This window comes from Salmo trutta, chromosome 16 (assembly GCF_901001165.1).
Source record: "Salmo trutta chromosome 16, fSalTru1.1, whole genome shotgun sequence".
Taxonomy (NCBI): domain Eukaryota; kingdom Metazoa; phylum Chordata; class Actinopteri; order Salmoniformes; family Salmonidae; genus Salmo; species Salmo trutta.
Window position 1 is genome coordinate 49900567 of NC_042972.1, and position 18558 is coordinate 49919124.

The 18558-nt window shown below is 41.0% G+C and overlaps 1 protein-coding gene across 1 annotated transcript in view; it reads left to right on the forward strand.

The window, feature by feature from the left end:
- The first annotated feature begins 2276 nt into the window (after positions 1–2276).
- The window catches only part of LOC115150951 (guanine nucleotide-binding protein G(I)/G(S)/G(T) subunit beta-1), a 30489-nt gene continuing 14207 nt past the window's right edge, over positions 2277–18558 (forward strand). The window contains exon 1 of the mRNA XM_029694811.1: positions 2277–2658. The gene's annotated coding sequence lies outside the window, so the exon portion shown is untranslated. The remainder of the gene's footprint in view (positions 2659–18558) is intronic.

Sequence of the window (18558 nt, forward strand, 5' to 3'; positions counted from 1 at the left end):
TCAATCTACACATAATGACAAAGCAAAAACAGTTGTTTTTTAAACTTTAATATTACATTTACATAAGTATTCAGACACTTTACTCAGTACTTTGTTGAAGCACCTTTGGCAGCGATTATAGCCTTGAGTCTTCTTTGGTATGACACTACAAGCTTGGCACACCTGTATTTGGGGAGTTTCTCCCATTCTTCTCTGCATATGCTCTCAAAATTGGATGGGGAGGGTCGCTTCACAGCTATTTTCAGGTCTCTCCAGAGATGTTCGATCAGGTTCAAGTCTGGGCTCTGGCTGGGCCACTCAAGGACATTCAGAGACTTGTCCCAAAGCCCCTCCTGTGTTGTCTTGGCTGTGTGCTTAGGGTCGTTGTCCTGTTGGAAGGTGAACCTTCACCACAATCTGAGGTCCTGTGCACTCTGGAGCAAGTTTTCATCAAGAATCTCTCTGTACTTGTGAAAGTCCTTTAGGTGCCTTTTGGCAAACTCCAAGCGGGCTGTCATGTGCCTTTTACTGAGGAGTGGCTTCCGTCTGGCCACTCTACCATAAAGGCCTGATTTGTGGAGCGCTCCAGAGATGGTTGTCCTTCTGGAAGGTTCTCCCATGTCCACAAAGGAACTCTAAAGCTCTGTCAGAGTCACCATCGGGTTCTTGGTCACCTCCCTGACCAAGGCCCTTCTCCCCCGATTGCTCAGTTTTGCCGGGCGGCCAGCTCTAGGAAGAGTCTTGGTGGTTCCAAACTTCTTCCATTTATGAATGACGGAGGCCACTGTGTTCTTGGGGACCTTGAATGCTGCAGACATTTTTTGGTACCCTTCCCCAGATCTGTGTCTCGACAAAATCTACGGACAATTCCTTCGACCTCATGGCTTGGTTTTTGCTCTGACATTCACTTTCAACTGTGGGACCTTATATAGACATGTGTGTGCCTTTCCAAATCATTTCAAATCAATAGAATTTACCACAGGTGGACTCCAATCAAGTTGTAGAAACATCTCGAAGATGATCAATGGAAACAGGATACACCTGAACTCAATTTCGAGCCTTATAGCAAAGGGTCTGAATACTTTTTCCCCCAAAAAAATTCTAAAATCCTTTTTCGCTTTGTAATTGTGGGGTATTGTGTGTAGATTGAGGAAAAACATGTTTTTATCCATTTTAGAATAAGGCTGTATCGTAAAAAGAATTGTAAAAAGTCAAGTTGTCTGAATACTTTCCGAATGCATTGTATCTAAATATGTTGTTAACCATCAAATGCAGTTGGTTTACACAGTGACATCGACTGCTCCGGGACTGAGCTGCTCTGAGACCATTCCATCTCACGAGCTTTCTTTTCAGCAGGTGCTTTTCAGTCCCGAGTGAATCTCTTTAGTACAACCTTAGAGCCAAAGGTTATTTCTAATAGCGCAGAGGAGTTCAATTCAACGAAAGAAGCTCCATAAGGAATATTTAGAAATTGCTACCAGTGCATGGGGATTCACAGTCATCACCAGTAAGAAAAAGCTGTAGGCTCATGGATCCTTTGGTCAGAACATGTTTCTGCCTTGGTTTTATTTTAGCAACAGATTTTAGATGTGAAAAAGGGCTTACGTTTTTTTTACGGATCTAGAACACTTTTTAAAATGTATAAATACCTAGCAGATACACAAACACTGTCCAAAACTAACTCTGGGTAGGAGATCTGTTCATAAGTAAGTAACCTTGCACGAGCCTGTCTCTGTAGTGTGAGGCAGCTTGATGTACAAGTACAGCCCCTGTGGATATGACTCTAGTTTATTGCAGTGCCTTACACTCAATCTATCTCCTTAATACTGAGTGCCAAACAGAAACACATCGGGTCCCATTTTTAGTATGACTCAGCAAGGGATCAAACTCCCAACCTTCCAATCTCAGGGAGGTCAGTCTAACCACAAGGCCACATATTAGTTAGCCCAAATCTTTGCAATTCTTCACCCTTCACAAATGCAGGCAGGCAGGCAGGCAGGCAGGCAGGCAGGCAGGCAGGCAGGCAAACTGGTGCAGCCAACTTGATCCTTATATTTGTTTGAGTCAAAACATAATTTCCTGTAAAATACTTATATGTAGCTGTAGTATAGAATATCATTTTACGAACTACTGTAAACACATAATATACCAAGATGAATGATCAATTTATTGGACAATTATTTTGGTATTTTGCATTGATTACTAGGCCTACTGTATTTTTTCTAAACGAATGGCCAAATTCATTTTGTGCGTGTGCGAGCGCTGCTGCAGAGCGTGGGGTTTCCCATAGCTGATTGCAGGGTTACCGCGCCCATCTTCGCCGTTCGGTGGCCGGGAGAAGAAGAGAGTGACTATTGAGAAAGGGCGGCTAAACAGACTTGTGTCATAGACTAAGAGGAAGTGGCTTCTAAATGAAATATAAATCGGACGAAGACATTAGTGGAAACCGATTATTGAGATTACAGTTGCAAATACAGGCAATCTGTGTCCCGTCATCAGCAGGGAGTGGAGTGATTGTTTTCCCGGGTTGGTCCAGGTTGTTGAAAAAAACTCGGGACTAGGATTTGCAAACTAGCGGTTCACGGGCGTTAGTTGATGCGTGGATTGGAGGTATACACCGTTAGCTACCTTTTCCAGTCAATGCCAAATAAAAAAAAGCCAACGCCAACTGAGAAAAAGGTAAGGGATTGTGAAATGTTGCACATTTGCAATTCAAACATACAATAGTGGGATTATTGGTCGATGTGTTAGATTACCCAATTGCCCGGTGGTGGGGTCGTTGGCTAACGCGCGTTCGTTTAGCCGAGAGAGCTCTGCTTGCTTTCCAGTTGACAGTGCTAACTAGCTATACCGTTAGCAATGTAACGTTACATTATGTGTTTAGCTACACAGACTGTACAGTAGCCTACCTATATTTTACAGCCTGAGTTCTTTGCAGGGATGTGTTGGACCCTGTCAAATTCATGAGAAACGGACATGGTAGCTAACTAACGTTACTGGCAGCAAACACTAACCAGTTAACGTTAGTTTGCTAATTTAGCTAGCCTAGGTACACAGTTAGTTACACCTGTATCTAGCTACAACAATGTTGCCAAGATGGCTTAATTTCCATTCAACATATTAGTCGTGCTTCGTTATCCCTAAAATGAATTTAAACTACATTGTTTATTAACGTAGTTACTTGTTAGCCGGCTAACATTTTTGAGATGGACGACCATGGCCTAAATGTAAGTACTAGGTAACTAACGTTAATTTGGAATCTGAGTGGTCAATTAGTCAGGCTAGTTTGGGCCCCGATAATGTTTATGGTCTGTGTTGAAATAAATTGAGGCTTTGTTAAATATGCCCTTTTGGTGAAGTATGACCACTTTTTCGACATTGCATTTGATTTGGCAACCCACACAGAACGTTGTCAGCTAGCTATACAGTTAACGTTAGCAAGACTAACGACGTTAGCTAGATGGCAGTTATAACACTAGCTGCAGGTTGACTAAATCAATTTCTGCAATTTATCCACCACCATAACGGTAGCACAATTGCTTTCGTTGGCTTTTGTGCTGTACACCTTAATCAAATTAAATGGCTACTGCTGGCTTTAACGACACGGCTATACTAGCTAACAAGGTAATTGGATTTTATTGGCCAGCAACACTCGCTAACTCCTTTTAGGTGCTGGAGTAACGCAAGTCCAACACGGGGGCGACAGGAATGCTGAAACAGTATTCTGTATTACATTTTGTTGGATCTTTTCTGTTTGATTCTTGTCTGCCCCCTCTTTCTGATAATCCACAGCGCACCCCGCTGAAAACGTCCCTTGTCTGATATACTGTAGCTAGCTAACGTTAGTTGGCTAGTGAAGTGTGTGCTAACGTGAGTAGTGTTGAGGTCACTGCTGTTGAGCAGGGTTGTTTGGTAAAACGTCGTTAAAGTGTACATTGAGGTAATATTGTAAATCCAGATCTACATCTCGGGGCCTTTTCACATGTTGCATTAAATAGTGAGATTGCACATTTATTTTCAAATGTAACATACAATGAAACTGAATTCATCTTCATTGGTAGTAGCTACATTAGTTAGCTATATTTGATTCGTCAATTCTAGTAGGCCTACAAGCGGCAGCGAACAAGATGGCGTTTGCTGCCTCACAGGTTTCCATTGATGCAAGACATTAGTATGCCATCGGTTGAGGTGGTCAGTGTAACTGTGTTGGTAGTGGTAGCTACCGAAACTTCTTTTACATAAACTTCCAATCCAGCTAAAAAAAAATAATTCAATGTGAATTACATAAATCTGGAAGTATACAGTGGATCCGAACCAATGTTTATTGAGAAGAGCAGTTCTTGCATTTGCAACATATCAACAAAGAGTAGTTGTTCAAACAAATATGGTAACCTCATCTGATTAACAGAGAGTACTTCATCAGGTTATTTTCAGGTGACATTCAAAATGGATGCAAATGGTGCTCTTGCAATGCAAGCAAATATTCCTACCACTACCACCTTGATTCGGTATTATGTAACAAAATTCATTTTTTTAATTTTTTTTTTACATTTGATAAAAGCAGATACACAGAGCTACAAAATTGTATATCATACACTGCATTTGAGGAGCAATGGGAAAGTAATTGTGTTTTGAAAGTTGATAAACATGTAGTCTCACCTTTATGAAAATGGCCATTGAATGGTTTGCTACCTACACCACTTCAGCATTGTTCACACCCTCTTAAGCTTTAGCCCCACAAATCTCTTTAAGGGTTGATCCGAGCATTCTGTCCTAACAACAGCAGTCAAGCACCCAAGCTAACTGGTTAACGTTGGCTAGCTTGCTAGCTACTTCCAGACACACATGGGAGAACAGCTCACTGACCATTTTACTCGCACTTGTAGAGCTGGTTAGGCTGTATTTATGTTATCCAGAGTGTTGGTGACTGCAACTGTGCTGCTGGCAGGAATTTACGCTTTTTTGCCCATGTTTACTGACACCGGCCATATTCAACAGGTGTTGAGCATTCATAAATTCGTCAGTTATTCTGCGCTCTGGTACACTCAGACGAGAGTGCTCTGAAATCGGAGTAAAATTTGTGAAATTTGTTGCACTGATATTACAGTATCAAGCTTTCTACAACACAGGCCTACGTTTGTGGTCTTTTAGTGCTTTATTATGCAATTACTTGAACATTTTTACATGATAAAAGGCAGCTCAATCTTTAACTAGAGATATAAAATACTGTAATATTATTTGGTGGAATGTGCTTTGTGGCTGCTCGATCTGGCAAGCAAAATGTTGTTTTGAAGACATTAATTTGCTTTGATTCTAGTGTTCCATTTGTACATGTGTTTGCAAGGCATGATAAAAAAGAAATCAAACCAAGCTCCTCACTGTTCTTCTACCTAAATTCCATTTCCCCTGTCTCATTCATTCAATTGCGTTCGGACCGCTCCCTCCACACACACGTGCTGAGTGCGCACACAAGCTCTGGTTAATCCTACAGGAATAAATGCCTATAAAAACCTACAGTGCATTTGGAAAGTATTCAGACCCCTTTTTCCACATTTTGTTACGTTACAGCCTTGTTCTAAAATTGATACAATTGTTTTTCCTCTTTAATCTACACACTACACCACAATGACAAGGCAAAACGTTTTTTGTTGTAATGTTTGAGAATTTATAAATAAATAAAAAACAGAAACCTTATGTAAATAAGCATTCAGACCCTTTGCAGTGAGACTCGAAATTGAGCTCAGGTGCATCCTGTTGCCATTGATCATCCTTGAGATGTTTCTACAACTTGATTGGAGTCCACCTGTGGTAAATTCAATTGATTGGACATGATTTGGAAAAGCACACATCTGTCTATATAAGGTCCCACAGTTGACAGTACGTGTTAGAGCAAAAACCACGCCATGAGGATTGTGTCGAGGCACAGATCTGGGGAAGTGTACAAAAAAGGTCTGTAGCATTTGAAGGTCCCCAAGAGCACAGTGGCCTCCATCATTCTTAAATGGAAGAAGTTTGGAACCACCAAGACTCTAACTAGAGCTGCCGCCTGGCCAAACTGAGCAATTGGGGAAGAAGGGCCTTGGTCAGGGAGGTGACCAAGAACTCGATGGTCACAGAGTTCCTCCGTGGAGATGGGAGAACCACTCAGACGAGAGTGCTCTGAAATCGGAGTAGATAGCCAGAGTGAATTTGCTAGCTACGTCTATCAGCAGTTGTCGCAGTGACATTCTATTGAAATGGATACTTGTTTCGTTTGAAGATGTAATCCGGAGACGGGTGTTTTCTATCTCCTTAGCTATCATACTCTAATTCTACTGATTTCAAAACTTGGTCCTACAGAAAGTGGAGCGCAACACTTATGCAGTTCTACTATGTGATATATATATTTTTAAACAGCGCTAGACAGGATTACCTACACATACTGACCAGCTCAAATAGACAGAAGTGTACTACATGGCAGACTCATCTGAACTCATGTCCAGCCAACTCATCTCAGCCAATCATGGCTAGCGGGAAGGTTGCTGGCTTTTTCTGTGGCTAAACCAACAAGGCTCGTAATTTAACAATTGTATTCATATTTACAGGTGGCATACAAGTCTGTTGTTAAGGCACGTGCAAGTTCACATGTTCAAGAAGGCATTTCTGCCAAAAACACATTTAGATTTTATTTTAGAAAGTTTACTTTCAAATGGTTCTCCTGTGAAGTAGTGACCCGCGACATACGCCTAGTTTACTCAAACCAGTCACATTTGACCACAACAATGTGTCCCTGTACAGTCAAATGACATCAGAACAGGAGTGTTCCGTGATCAACATTTGCACTAAAAAGCTAGCTGTTAGGCAGGTTTTCAATTGCCACTGATGGCCTTGTCTTGTGAATGTGCATGAATGGTCTGCGATGCCAGGGTAAACTTTACTGCAGGGTGTTTTCCTGTGATACACCCAATTACATGTATTTAATCCAGATCATAATTGTTGTGTGACAGAAGGTATGAATTAAACCCCCACCACCCTTATTCCAGATGTGTTTTGAGCATTAGTTAATTTTGATAAAAGGACAACCTCGATAACAATCTTGTAAGTATGTTGTGTGGAAGAGACTAATCATACATGCTTTTTTTCTAGGTGGAAAACAGATTTCTGACCCCAGTGTTTTTTCCCCAGCTGTTTTGTTAGTGGGTATAGATGGGATTAAATATTTACTGTCTGTGGATTTGAGCTTTTAGGATTACAGGCTTGGTCAGTGATAGTGCTGTTTATGGTCTTTTCTATGATCCAGCTTTAGCCATATGAAATTTGTTGCACTGATATTACAGTATCAAGCTTTCTACAACACATAGGCCTACGTTTGTGGTCTTTTAGTGCTTTATTATGCAATTACTTGAACATTTTTACATGATAAAAGGCAGCTCAATCTTTAACTAGAGATATAAAATACTGTAATATTATTTGGTGGAATGTGCTTTGAGGCTGCTCGATCTGGCAAGCAAAATGTTGTTTTGAAGACATTCATTTGCTTTGATTCTAGTGTTCCATTTGTACATGTGTTTGCAAGGCACAACAAAAAAGAAACCAAACCAAGCTCCTCACTGTTCTTCTACCTAAATTCCATTTCCCCTCTGTCTCATTCATTCAATTGCGTTCGGACCGCTCCCTCCACACGCACGTGCTGAGTGCGCACACAAGCTCTGGTTAATCCTACAGGAATAAATGCCTATAAAAACCTACAGTGCATTTAGAAAGTATTCAGACCCCTTTTTCCACATTTTGTTCTAAAATTGTTTTTCCTCATCAATCTACACACTACACCACAATGACAAGGCAAAACATTCTTTTTTTTATGTTTGAGAATTTATAAATAAATAAAAAAACAAACCTTATGTAAATAAGTATTCTGACCCTTTGCTATAAGACTCGAAATTGAGCTCATGTGCATCCTGTTTCCATTGATCATCCTTGAGATGTTTCTACAACTTGATTGGAGTCCACCTGTAGTAAATTCAATTGATTGGACATGATTTGGAAAAGCACACACCTGTCTATATAAGGTCCCACAGTTGACAGTACGTGTCAGAGCAAAAACCACGCCATGAGGTTGAAGGGATTGTCCGTAGAGCTCCAAGAGAGGATTGTGTCAAGGCAAAGATCTGGGGAAGAGTACAAAAAAAGGTATGCAGCATTTGAAGGTCCCCAAGAACCCGGTGGCCTCCATCATTCTTAAATGGAAGAAGTTTGGAACCACCAAGACTCTTTCTAGAGCTGCTGCCCGGCCAAACTGAGCAATTGGGCGAGAAGGGCCTTGGTCAGGGAGGTGACCAAGAACTCAATGGTCAGAGATCCTCTGTGGAGATGGGAGAACCTTCCAGAAGGACAACCATCTCTGCAGCACTCCACCAATCAGGCCTTTATGGTAGTGGCCAGACGGAAGCCACTCCTCAGTAAAAGGTACATGACAGCCCGCTTGGAGTTTGACTAAAGGCACCTAAAGGACTCTCAGACCATGAGAAACAAAATGATCGTCTCATGACACCAAGATTGAACTCTATGGCTTGAATGCCAAGCGTCACGTCTGGAGGAAACCTGGCACCATCCCTACGGTGAAGCGTGGTGGCAGCATCATGCTGTGGGGATGTAACAGCAACTGGGAGACTAGTCAGGATCGGGGGAAAGATGAACGGAGCAAAGTACAGAGATCCTTGATGAAAACCTGCTCCAGAGCGTTCAGGACCTTCGACTGGGGCGACGGTTCACCTTCCAACAGGACAATGAACCTAAGCACACAGCCAAGACAATGCAGGATTGGCTTCGGGACAAGTCTCTGAATGTCCTTGAGTGGCTCAGCCAGAGCCCTGACTTGAACCCGATCAAACATCTTTGGAGAGACCTGAAAATGTCTGTGTACCAACACTCCCCATCCAACCTGACAGAGCTTGAGAGGATCTGCAGAGAAGAATGAGAGAAACTCCACAAATACATGTGTACCCAAGAAGACTCGATGCTGTAAAGGGTCTAAATACTTAAGTAAATGTAATATTTCAGTGTTTTTATCTTTTATACATTTTGCTAATATTTCTAAAAACATGTTTTTGCTTGGTCATGGGGTATAGTGTGTAGATTGAGGAAAAAACAATTGAATACATTTTAGAACAAAGCTGTAACTTAACAATGTGGGAAATGTCAAGGGGTCTGAGTACTTTCCGAATGGACTGTATGTATAACTTTGAGCTGGATTGCCTGTCTTAGACATGAGTTTATTTTCATTGGTTTGTTATTGGATTTCCATTGAGGCTGCTAGCTAAATATGCTAGCATTCTGGTAATGGATGTTTTTTTTGGCACCCCCTTGTGTACTAAGCCGGTAATACTGTACATCCCGGGATGAGAGGACGTTATGACAATATGTAAATCTGGATACTGCCCAACCCCAGAAAACGGTATGTATGTAAACTGACCAGGGTTCAATGACTACGTACATATGGCAGCAGGGTAGAGTGCCAGGTAATGACAGTGAGCTTCTGCTCTGAGAGGTGAATGTCTGCCTGCATGGAAACAAACACATGACAACATTTATGGTTGAAAGAAACGTGAATTCTAGGGAGCAGAAATGCTGTGTTCAAGATTCTGTTCTCGTTTGATATCTTTTTTTTATCACAACAGTTTGGTTGTTATTATGCCCAAACCCCATTGGAACCAGCAGACTCAGGCTGCCCTCAAGAGACCTCAGATCAGTCAGTAAGCCACACCTCAAGGCTATTTGCCACAACTCCCTGCTTATCATGCAGTCAGCTGACCCTGATCAGGCGCTTGAAGAAATGATGGGGGGCATAGAAACTCCTTACAGTACTGGCTTATGGACAGACTCCAAGAGCATCTGGTTCACCCACATTTCAGATTTTTTTTCATTGTTTTCTTACCCTGAGGAAGTGCAGGGATGAAGTGTGACTGTCCTACATTTAGTCTTGAGCATCTTCTGAATTGTGTGCCCAAATTGACTCAAAGGAATGTAAAACCAGGCTTTAACATCAAACTCAATGAATGAGATCTTTGGACAAATGCCAGTGCAGAATTGGAAGACTTTAATTACATTTTATCCCTGCCATGATTAACGGTGACATTCTGATACAACAGTAATTAGTGCTTTACACTTCATTATAGGTCTAGGCCTAGTGTCTCCCTCCTGATTCATGTTAGTCACTCTTCTCATGTTAAGGTTCATTCAATGCACAATTTCTTCCTTGATGTCTCTAGGAAGGATGTAGTGGGAAGTTGTCCTGGAATTAAAGGTATACTTGGTGACATGACGTGGATGCGGAAAGTTGATAGCATAGTGGGACAATTTCTGCAACAACTAAGAGTGAAGCACGAGGCTCAACTTTTCCACTTTTTGGTGCCCTGGCTACGATGCTCTAACAGCGTGACGCGAACCCACGCACATACTGTGTGAGTGACGTCTTTCATCTCGCTCATCTTTATCTGCGGTGGTCCTCGTGGTAATGTCATATCGCTGAGTCTGCCTTTAACATAGGGCCATGACGATACCGCAATTGTTTTCCTCATGGGAAAAATGAAAACCCCCAAGAAGATCAAACTCTGGTCATTTAAAAAAAACTGCTGTATGTAAAATATTGTGTGCTATAAGCTTAGAAAATAAATACATGTGACTTGATGACAGCATGTTGTTTGTTTCTGACATTTGTGCTGTTTTCCTTAAGAAGTTAAATCCGCTTTGTGTTTTGTTTCCTTGCCACGATACTAACGAGTATTGGGATACTGGTATTGTCCTGGCCTTTAACAGTGCTACTTTTTATCAGCAAGACTAGAAGATGAATGTGCAACAACTTGCTAGATATGAGGGCTAGCCAATCGGAGAGGACCTTCGAGAATAAGGTGGTAAGTTTTTAGAGAACATCCTCAGTCTAGCACTCAAATTCTTGGGGACCGTACTGAGTGAAATCCTGTAAGTGACGTAAGGTGATGGGGTTAGCTAAGAGGAAGAACTCAAGCTAAAATGAAAGGTTGTTATTATTATTATTTGGTTTTCTTTTAATATAATACAACAAAATGATAGAATAATAGTCCTATTACATATGTATGACCGCTAGAGCTGGGCAATTTTAAGTTATATCTACTGCAGTCATATACCCTTGAAAGTGCCTCGGTTACGGTCTTTTTAAATGCCGAAACTAATTCCAGAGGTGGTTTCCTTTCGAAGCGCCACTGAACAGACATTTTACTTGTCTGTAAAGGAATACTGCTTCTGAAGTGGGACTAACATCCATCACTAGGTGACCAGAACTGAATCAAATAATCTTGAGCTGCCTGTGCGCAGACCATGCTCTTTTAAAAAAGTAGTTTAAAGTTTGTTAAATAACGTGACTTACCAAGACATTTAGTGGAAAGAACACATCTTCCACTAGGAATCGACTCCTAAGATTCAGTACTTTTGGAACGGCGTTGACTGATTTTAGTTTTTGTACTGCCGAGAACATGAACACTCGAGGGACTGAGAGGGGAGGCGCAGGTTGGCCACCAGGCAGACTGTCAGAACCGTGCACTTGGCCTATTTATTGGAATGCTGTGTTTTTGCAGTTTCTTGGCTTGCAATGTCTCGCAACTTCAGTAAAGCCTGGCCAAACATCAATGACTGGGCTAGGATATTTTACGCTTAAACAAACCGAAGACTGAACACGCACTTGGATCTTTAGCGAAGAGCAAGAGCTGGCGAGCTAGCAGCATTTTGATTTTGTGAGGAGGAAAACAGTTTTTCTTTTTGGGATTTTTCTTAATGTTTAACCTCTCTAGGGTAGGTGGCACCAAATCGTCCCACCTACGTAACAGCCAGTGGAATCCTGTGGCGCGTTATTCAAATACCTTAGAAATGCTATTACTTCAATTTCTCAAACATATGACCATTTTACAGCATTTTAAAGACAAGACTCTCGTTAACCTCTCTGGCGCATGTGGGACGAACTCGTCCCACCTACGTAACAGCCACTGAAATCCAGTGGCGCGATTTTTGAATCGTTTGAAATACTATTACTTCAATTTCTCAAACATATGACTATTTTACAGCTATTTAAAGACAAGAATCTCGTTAATCTAACCACACTGTCCGATTTCAAAAAGGCTTTACAACGAAAGCAAAACATTAGATTATGTCAGCAGAGTGCCCAGCCAGAAATAATCAGACACCCATTTTTCAAGCTAGCATATCATGTCACATAAACCCAAACCACAGCTAAATGCAGCACTAACCTTTCATGATCTTCATCAGATGACACACCTAGGACATTGTGTTATACAATACATGCATGTCTGTTCAATCAAGTTCATATTTATATCAAAAAACAGCTTTTTACATTAGCATGTGACGTTCAGAAAAAGCATAACCCCCGCAAACTTCCGGGGAATTTACTAACAGTTTGCTAAATTACTCACGATAAACGTTCACAAAAAGCATAACAATTATTTTAAGAATTATAGATACATTACTCCTCTATGCACTCGATATGTCCGATTTTTAAAATAGCTTTTCGGATGAAGCACATTTTGCAATAATCTAAGTACATAGCCCGGGATCACAGGGCTAGCTATTTAGACACCCACGCCGGTCAGCCTCCACCAAAATCACATTTCCTATAAGAAAAATGTTCTTACCTTGCTTGTTCTTCGTCAGAATACACTGCCAGGACTTCTACTTCAATAACAAATGTAGGTTTGGTCCCAAATAATCCATCGTTATATCCAAACAGCGACGTTTTGTTCGTGAGTTCTAGACACTATCAGAATGCTACATCACGGTCTCGCGCATGGCGCATTGGCGTGACAAAAAATGTCTAAATATTCCATTACCGTACTTCGAAGCATGTCAACCGCTGTTTAAAACCAATTTTTATGCCATTTATCTCGTAGAAAAGCGATAATATTCCGACCGGGAATCTGCAATGAGCCTAAACAGCCGAATTAAATTTCTCACCGGGGGCGAATCGTGCACGCGCCTCATTCAATGGTCCTCTGATCCGCCACTTACCAAAGGCGATAATGTGTTTCAGCCTGAGGCTGCCTCGTCAACCTTCAGGTTTTTCGCGGGTTCTGAGAGCCTATTGGAGCCCTGGGAATTGTCACGTTACAGCTAAGATCCTTACTTTTCAATAAACAGATGCAAGACGCACGACTCCTTGTCAGACAGGCCACTTCCTGCATGAAACCTTGTCAGGTTTTTGCCTGCCATAGGAGTTCTGTTATACTCACAGACACCATTCAAACAGTTTTAGAAACTTTAGGGTGTTTTCTATCCAAACCTGAACAATAATATGCATATTCTAGCTTCTGAGTTGGTGTAGGAGGCAGTTAAAAATGGGCACATATTTTTTCCAAAATTCTCAATACTGCCCCTAGCCCAAACAGGTTAATCTAACCACACTGTCCGATTTCAAAAAGGCTTTACAACGAAAGCAAAACATTAGATTATGTCAGCAGAGTACCCAGCCAGAAATAATCAGACACCCATTTTTCAAGCTAGCATATAATGTCACAAAAACCCAGAAGACAGCTAAATGCAGCACTAACCTTTGATGATCTTCATCAGATGACACACCTAGGACATTATGTTATACAATACATGCATGTTTTGTTCAATCAAGTTCATATTTATATCAAAAAACTGCTTTTTACATTAGCATGTGACGTTCAGAACTAGCATACCCCCCGCAAACTTCCGGGGAATTTACTAACAATTTACTAAATTACTCACGATAAACGTTCACAAAAAGCATAACAATTATTTTAAGAATTATAGATACAGAACTCCTCTATGCACTCGATATGTCCGATTTTTAAAATAGCTTTTTGGTGAAAGCACATTTTGCAATATTCTAAGTAGATAGCCCGGCATCACAGGGCTAGCTATTTAGACACCCAGCAAGTTTAGCCTTCACCAAACTCCGATTTACTATTAGAAAAGTTTGATTACCTTTGGTGTTCTTCGTCAGAATGCACTCCCAGGACTTCTACTTCAATAACAAATGTTGGTTTGGTCCCAAATAATCCATTGTTATATCCAAACAGCGGCGTTTTGTTTGTGCGTTCAAGACACTATCCGAAAGGGTAAATAAGGGTTACGAGCACGGCGCATTTCGTGACAAAAAAAATCGAAATATTCCATTACCGTACTTCAAAGCATGTCAACCGCTGTTTAAAATCAATTTTTATGCCATTTTTCTCGTAAAAAAGCGATAATATTCCGACCGGGAATCTGCGTTTAGGTAAATAGACGAAAGAAAATAAAGCACGGGCTCGACACGTGCACGCGCCTAAGCCCATTATCCTCTTATCGGCCACTTGCCAAAAGCGCAAATGTGTTTCAGCCTGGGGCTGCCTCGATATCATTCAGCTTTTTCCCGGGCTCTGAGAGCCTATGGGAGCCGTAGGAAGTGTCACGTTACAGCAAAGATCCTCAGTCTTCAATAAACAGACAAGAAGAACAAGATCTTGTCAGAGAGGGCACTTCCTGTAAGGAATCTTCTCAGGTTTTTGCCTGCCATATGAGTTCTGTTATACTCACAGACACCATTCAAACAGTTTTAGAAACTTTAGGGTGTTTTCTATCCAAAGCCAATAATTATATGCATATTCTAGTTACTGGGTAGGAGTAGTAACCAGATTAAATCGGGTACGTTTTTTATCCGGCCGTGTAAATACTGCCCCCTAGCCCTAACAGGTTTAAGGGTCCCAATTTGGTTAACGTTTAAACGTTCACACCCCTAGTTCTTATCTTAAATTTTTTCATTAATTTCCAAATAAGCTAATCCAATTTTATGGTAATATGAGGTCTAGACTGTGTCCTGCATTACTGTTACCTTTCACAATGCAGGTGTGTGGATCATTTCACAATTCACAGCTTGCTTTTTTCTCTCCAATGTTATCCGAAATGGGGGGATAATCTACTTATGTAATCTAATAGTCATGGTGTACTAATAGTTATTTGGGGGGCTTTATCTTGGTGCAGTATTTCCCCTATAATGAATCAGTTAGATGGTAGGTATCAGTGGCATTTATTTTACGTGTGTAATGCTATTATTCCGCAAAGGCTTTAGCAGTTCTTGAAAATGACCTAGGCGGCCTATGTGCTTCCTATGGCCATGTTTGGAATTACTTGACTAATAGGAAGATCCAACGCTTTTGGCTACTATTTTGGGTAAATTGTGTGTTAAGGTTGCCCTGAAGAGCGTGATCAGATCAGCCTGTATCCATATACATAGTTTATTGATCACTTGACACCATTGGCTAAACCAGTGAGCATCCAGATCATCGGCCAGTCATGTCTTAACAGGACTTGGCTAAAGTGTCTCAGGGTTATGTCACTAACATTGAGATGAGAAGATGGGACTGAGTCAGAAGCATGGTTGTGTGAGGGCAGGGAGCAGGAGAGGTGCTCTAATGAGTGTATATGGGCCTGCTGCACTGGCCAGGCCAACAGAAGTACTGTAATGTAGGCTATGGGAGTGTGGGCCTGCACTAGCCAAATAAACAGTGTCAGCACGGATGCACTTCTTCCTATGACACAATATCTGTCATGTAGCCTAATGACTACACAATACGTTTCCCTGTGGAGGGAAAGTTGCTGCTACTTTTCTGGCTGCGAGTTCTTTTTGAAGAGGACAATAAAGTCCATCTACACATCTATTATGAAAATATGCGTCATTAGCCTGTTCATTGAAGAGCGACACTGCTCTATGAAAGAATTTGCCCTATCCTTGATGGACGGGTGATTCCATGTATCACTTTTTCTGGAAGAACTTATTTAGTTTTATATATATATATATATATATATATATATCTCTAGCCTTGTTTGTCTGAATTGGGCCATTTCAAATGTGCTTTTACAGCACAATGAACGGAAGAGATGAATATGGTCAAAATGGTATTGACAGTTGATTACACATTTTCCAAGCCAGGTTATTTTTATTCATGATTTATCATATACTTACTGTTCATTGTTTAGTACTAGTTAGTGATGCACCGATATGACATTTTTGGCCGATATCCAATATTTTCCTTGCCCAAAAAAAACCCAATACCGATATTTAGAATTTTAGCTGCCTTTTTTAAGCATTCTAGTACAGTTAAATAGTTAACACACACATGGACGAAGTGGTCTAAGGCACTGCATCTCAGTGCAAGAGGCGTCACTACAGGCCCTAGTTCGAATCCAGGCTGTATCACATCCGGCCTTGATTGGGAGTCCCATAGGGTGGCGCACAATTGGCCCAGCGTTGTCTGGGTTTGGCCAGGGTAGGCCATCATTGTAAAAAATAATTTGTTCTTAACTGACTTGCCGAGTTAAAGGTTACACACACACACCACTGACCAAAAAGTTATTTTGTTTTCATTTACACATGTCTCCATTACCAGTAAAACATAATCAAATCCTATTTCTTTTACTTACTTGCTGTGCTGTTTCGTTGTTCATTTGTTCAGTCGTTTCATTCTCAACCAGGATTTCTCATACTATGGAACGCCGTTTGGGACTTTGCGTGTTAAATAACACTATTTGACGTGTCAAATGAGCTTGTTGGCCAATCAGGACCTGACTATGACTGCACGTCACATAATAATTTAACGAGTTCATACATTTTTTACGTAGTTATTACACAACTTTTCGTATTTCATATGTCACGATTCATCGATACCAAGACTATGATGCTGGTAAAGTTGTCCCGTGCACCTACAGTACTGGTCATAAAAAAAATCTAGCTAGCTCATGGATGCAAACAATGTTTTTCCCCAAAAACATAGCAAAACAACAATCTGTTTCAGTAGCTATAGTTAGCTAAGTGTCATCTTAAATAACCCTAATTTATAAGACAGTTCTTATTTGATTAATGGTGGTCGGACCCATCTGTGAAGCTAGCCACAATAGTGGATTTTGCGGTTAGCCTTCAAAATAAGTGTCATTGACCGTGATGCAAATGAATACAAATAGTAGAATTATGCCATAATTGAATAGATCATGCTAAACGAGGTTGGAGTGTTATAAAATCAACAAGACAATTTGTTAATTTGACAAATCTTCTGAAATCACACTGGATGTATTATACTTTCGAATTACATTGGGGGCATACTTATTTCACTGTACAGCCTTACCTATGGATTGTGGATCAATGACATGGGGTATCAGTCTACTCAGTGACACCCAGAGAACATTAGCGTTGTAGCTCTTATTGCGGGACTCTGAAACAGCTGTGAATTGAGCCACATTTATTGTCAACCTATGTGTATTGAACACTATTCCCAAGGAAAAACAATACTGTGTGGATATTTGAGTCTGATAACTCTGAGGAGAATGTTTTTTTTGGGGGGGGGGTACCGCATGAGTAGGCTGATACCGCATTTAATTGATCCCCAATCCTTAGGTAAAGATGTGCAATATGAATGTAAATACACACAATAGGCTGACTGGGGAGGTGATTTCACAGTCCCAGTCCTGCGGTAAGAGCTACAATGCTAATATTTGAGCAAACTCTTCACGGTTGTGTTCTGTGGGTGTCACCGAGTAGACTGATACCCCATTGCGTTGCTTCACATTCCAACCTTTGTTTAACATTATCTAGACTAAATATGGCATGATTTCACCAAGTGTAACCTTCTGCATCACTTTCAAATAGGTACTTTTATTTTGTAGGCAAACCACAAATTCCACTATTGTGCCTAATCCTTATTGTGGCTAGCTTCACACATAACCCGGTCTGGTCCAGCGTCACTAGCCAGATGAAGCTAGCTGGTTGCTTATAACGTTAGCTTTGGGCAACAGAGTTAAGTAGCTGGCTAGCTATTTATTTTCATGAACTGAAGTTCAATTTCAATAGGCGAACAAGTGGCTACCTAGCTAATACTTACTCTCAAGGATTCCTAAATCATTGCTAAGCATAATGAAAATGACTGCAGTTTCTACTGTTCATTGTTTTCAGGCTGGTTGTATTGGTGCCAGCTAGGTACCAAGCTAAAGCTAGCTACCCCAGAAGTTGCGGTCGAACAAATAATGCTTTATTACCAACGCGGTATTGTAAACACATCGTTTGTGGCCGGTGTTTGCTTGTTTGCAGACCTTTTTTTTTTATATACAGCTTTGACTAGGGATGTGTACCGAAACCCGGTATTAAACGGGCCCCGGGGCTAAATTATGAAAGACCGTAGTATTGATAAACTCCGACGTTATCGGTTCTGCTTTCAGTACTGGAGGGAAGAAAAAAAAAACATTTCCTATTTATTATTGCTATATAAACGTCTTGGACATTTTATCTCACCAACCGTTTCTGATTTGCAATAAGATTGAGACATTCGTCTGATATATTTTCACTATTCCCAATCCAGAGGCGCCGCGCGAGAGAGATGGATGTCTCTAACAACCTACAGCACCCTGCTCATAATTAGTGACGATGGCGGAGAGAGCTTAACGTTCAAAAGTGTGGTTACACTTCATCAGAGTCGTTGCCACAAGACTTGCTTGTAAGGGCAGAAACACGAGCAATCTATCCAAACATCTATCGAAAGTGCATCATGTACAGGCAGAGAAATGCCA